This window comes from Mandrillus leucophaeus, unplaced genomic scaffold, assembly GCF_000951045.1.
Source record: "Mandrillus leucophaeus isolate KB7577 unplaced genomic scaffold, Mleu.le_1.0 Scaffold46, whole genome shotgun sequence".
Classification (NCBI taxonomy): domain Eukaryota; kingdom Metazoa; phylum Chordata; class Mammalia; order Primates; family Cercopithecidae; genus Mandrillus; species Mandrillus leucophaeus.
In genome coordinates this window covers 261,227-265,890 of record NW_012104920.1, presented here as the reverse complement: position 1 = coordinate 265,890, position 4,664 = coordinate 261,227, and positions in this window count along the sequence as shown.

Sequence of the window (4,664 nt, the reverse complement as noted above, 5' to 3'; positions counted from 1 at the left end):
AGTAAGCCCTCAATACCTGATGGCTATTAGTATTTTCACCATTAGCATCACCTTTTTTTTTTTTTTTTTTTTTTGATGAAGTCTCATTCTGTTGCCTAGGTTGAAGTGCAGTGGCATGGTCCCGGCTCACTGCAACCTCCGCCTCCCGGATTCAAGCAGTTCTCCTGCCTCAGCTTCCCGAGTAGCTGGGATTACAGGCGTCCACCACCACGCCTGGCTCATTTTTGTAGTTTTAGCAGAGACAGGGTTTTACCAGGTTGGTCAGGCTGGTCTCGAACTCCTGACCTCAAGTGATCCAACCGCCTTGGCCTCCCAAAGTGCTGGGATTACACGATTACAGGTGGCTGTTAGCCACCATGCCCGGCCCTTCCCCCTGTTTTTAATCTAGAGGTGTGCACCACATGCATGCTGGTGCATCTTGCTTGTTTTACTGGACAGTACAGCTTGGAGCTTTCTCCCTTACGCACGTGCACAGTTTGAGTTGTTGAATCTGACTTTTTAACAGCTTCCCCAGGTGATGTTAAGGGGCAGCCTATGTGGGAACCTCTGGCCTCAGAAATCACTGGGGTCCTGGGTAGCTTGGAGATGTACTCCTTCCTCCAGGCTAGGGGAGGAGGACTGGAAGCTGCGGTGGTTCAGCTCAGATGGAGTCCCAAAGGGCCTCAGGAGCCTCCAGAGTAACCTGCTCTCTGTCCCCACCGTCTTCACTGTCCCCAGCTTTCCCTGCACAATATCTCCAGGGAATTGGGATCCCTGAAGCTCCTGGCTTTCCTGCTGCCCTGGAGGGACACTGGGTGTCCGGGCGCAGGGGCATTCCGCAGCTGTCTGCGCCACCTTCCTGCCACTCCCTGTGGGGACAGGGTGGGTGCAGCAGGCAGGGGCAACCCTGATGGGATGGCGTCACTCAGGCTATTTGGAACGTTGTGCCAGGGCTGACATTTTAATAAGAGTAAATGTGAGTCACTCCAAATATCTAAGGCAGAGGGATTGGAGGCTGGGGAGCAAACATGGGGCCGGGAACTGCAGGCCCAGCCCAGATGCAGTGGAGAGAGGTGGCAGAGGGGATAGGGGAGACGGAGAATGTGAATTTACAGGTTAAGGCCAACCTTCGGCAGGGCAGAGACTCTTGGTCTTTTTACGCCACTGCTGTCCATGAAAAGACACCTGGTAACGATCTTGTGGGTAGGCCTAGATTACCGACCAGGGCCCGGATCGGGGACACTGAAGGTTGTGTGCTGTTTGGAGACAGCACGGTTGCCCTGAGTGCTCACAGTTGGCCAAGTGGGGCCAGCTCCAGTTCCGCCTCCAGAGGAGGATGGGCTCATGCAAGGGAGGCAGGACAAGGCAAGCTGGCTGCCCCACATGTGCTCAGCATGAAGACAGTGAGGCGATGCACAAGGGCAGGAGGTGGGAGTACTTCCCAGCCATGAGTGTGTGTGTGCACATGACCCTTGACCCTCGTCCCGCCGCACCTTGGCTTCTCAGCATCCTGCTTGACCTGGTGACTGTGGGCAGATGGGAGGGCCTAACCACAGAGGGCAAAGGACCCCAAAAGGATGCAGTGAAGTACGGCCGTGTCCCTAGGGAAGCCTACACAGAGGCCAGGGGACGAGATCTGCTGCTTCAGTGACCCCACAGGATGCCACTGGGCTATCCCGGGTGAGGCTGCAGTTTCCACGGTTAGACTAGGGGAGAACCCTGGGTTGGTGCAGCTCTGAGGGTGTCCCCACCCATTTGCAGCTGTCAGCTCTGGCCTGGCTTGCTCCAGCCAGCTCAAGGGTTTCATTTGCCCCAAGGTTCCCCATTGTTTCACCCTCCTGGGCTCTGCCCCATTATTACATAGCCCAGGGCTGCTGGTAGCACCAGGGACACCTTGGGCCTCTGAACGGAACACAAAGAGGCCCCTCCCTCTAGGAAGCAAATTGGAAAAAGGCCCTCCTCCTTCTCAGGCTGTGTCAGGGCACATGGCTTAGCAGGCAGAATAGGAACTGATTTCATTCCCAATTCACCTGCCTTAGTTCCCAAGCCCCCCAGCCCAACAACAGGCAGTGACCACAGGTCTCACCCCATCCCGTCCCTTCCCTATGAAGACTTCCTTGGCTCCCCATTGCCCTGAGGCAAAGCCCATACTCAGGGAGCCCAGGAAGCCCTCAGTGCTTTCTGGAGACTTGCTCCAGCCAGCCCCTCCCCTGGGCTATCTTTTGCGACACAGTGTGGTCACAGCTCTGGCTTCCAGCTCAGGTCTTGAAGGCCCTGGGCATGTGGGCCTCTGTGATCTTTTTTTTCATGCTGTTTTTGGGGTCGTTTCCTGGCTGGAATGCCTTTCTACCTCATTACATCTCTCCTGGCATCTCCGCTACATCTTTTTTGTTTCGGTTTTTTGAAACAGGTTTTTGCTCTGTTGCCCAGCTAGGGCGCAGTGGCGCCATCTCAGCTCAGTGCAACCGCCGTTCCCCCCAGGTTCAAGCGATTCTCCTGCCTCAGCCTCCAGAGTAGCTGGGATTATAGGTGTGTGCCACTACGCCTGGCTAATTTTTGTGTTTTTAGTAGAGACAGGGTTCCATCATGTTGGCCAGGCTAGTCTCGAACTCCTGACCTCAAGTGATCTGCCTGCCTCGGCCTCCCAAAGTGCTGAGATTACAGGTGTGAGCCACTGCCCCTGGCCTTCCTCTACATCTTTTAAGACCTTGAAGGAGGGGGATCCTATTTCACACAGCTCTGTAGACCCTGCACAAAGATCCAGTATTATTAGAGCTCAATACATGTTTAAGTAAAAAAAAAAAAAAGTCTGCCTTCTCAAGCCTAACTCATGTGTTGGGCCAGAAGTGGGGTGAAGGGGGTGTTTGAGCAACACAGTCATTTTACTTTCTATTCTTTTTTTTTTTTGAGACAGAGTCTCACTCTGTCGCCCAGGCTGGAGTGCAGTGGCACAATCTTGGCTCACTGCAACCTCCGCCCACTCCAGGTTCAAGCCATTCTCCTGCCTCAGCCTCCCAAGTAGCTGGGATTACAGGGACCTGCCACCAGGGCCAGCTAATTCTTTTGTATTTTTTGGTAGAGATGGAGTTTCACCATGTTGGCCAGGCTGGTCTCGAACTCCTGACCTCAAGTGATCTGCCCACCTCTGCCTCCCACAGTGCTAGGATTACAGGCATGAGCCACTGCGCCCAGCAAAAACATCAATTTCTTAAAAATATCTTAAACATGGCCTGGCCTGGTGCCATGGCTCACACTCATAATCCTGGCACTTTGGGGGGCTAAGGTGAGTGGATCGCTTGAGCTCAGGAGTTCGAGACTAGCCTGGGCACCATGGTGAAACCCCATCTCTACTAAAATACAAAAATTAACCAGGTGTGGTGGAGTGGGTCTGTAATCCCAGATACTCAGGAGGCTGAGACACGAGAATTTTGTTTGAACCTGGGAGGAAGAGGTTGCAGAGATTGCGCCACTGCAGTCCAGCCTGGGAAAAAATACAAAACAAAACACAACCCTTAAACATAAGCAGTCATACCTTTAACAGCCTCAAATATAAGTATCTGTACCTTAAAAATATAATTAGGGGCCGGGCGTGGTGGCTTACGCCTGTAATCCCAGCACCTTGGGAGGCGGAGGCGGGCGGATCACAAGGTCAGGAAATCGAGACCATCCTGGCCAACATGGTGAAACCCCGTCTTTACTAAAATACAAAAAATTAGCCGGGCATGGTGGTGGCACGCGCCTGTAGTCCCAGCTACTCGGGAGGCTGAGGTAGGAGAATCTCTTGAACTCGAGAGGCAGAGGTTGCAGTGAGCTGAGATTGAGCCATTGCATTCCAGCCTGTTGACAGAGCGAGAGTCTGTCTCAAAAAAAAAAAAAAAAGTATATATGTAATATAATGAAACCTGAAATCTCAATTCCTGAAATGGTACAAACTTTAATAAATTAATATAAACTTCTAAGTATAAAAAGTTCACTTGTGTACCATCTGAAGTGTCACGCATGTACACTCTGGCTCGAGTGGGTGAGGGCTGGCGCTCTGGCACGAGTGGCTGGCACCCACGCAGGGGACAGAAACTTGGGGTCCCAGAGCTAGAAATAGGCGACTCTAGGACTTTCTGTGACTGAGCCCAAGGCCCGGGTGAGATGCTTGACCCGAGAGTCCTTTGGATGGGACACCACTGAAGTGGATCAAATAAAAGAATCCAGAGAAAAGTAGCTGGGACTCTTTCAACAGGATGAAACTAGCAAGGAAGGATAGTGACCCGAGGGTGCGGGCCAGGGAGGAAGCGGAGACAGCAGGGCGGGACGCCGGGTGAGCAGGAAGGGGCTGAGTCATGGCCCAAGCTTGTGCCAGCCCAGGCAGCACGGGGCTGCGCTCCTGGCACCCACCGCATGGATTCCCTCTCGCTGTCGTCAAGTGACCCACTCCCGGGGCAGAGACGCTTCAGGACAGGCAGGGGAGGGAAGTCACCAAGACAGCGGGGAGATTTGTTCTCAGGGACACGGTAGGTGGAAGGGAAACCTCTCTTTACTCCCGGGGTGGTGGCAGCATTTGGAGAAACAGTGCTTGATGTGAGCTGGCCGCCTTGGAGGATTTTCTGAGTTGGCAGTCTTCATCCCAGGGCTTTAATCCTTCCTGACAGCTGAGAGGCCTCAATTCTTGAGACAGGTAAGGCTAGGGTCAG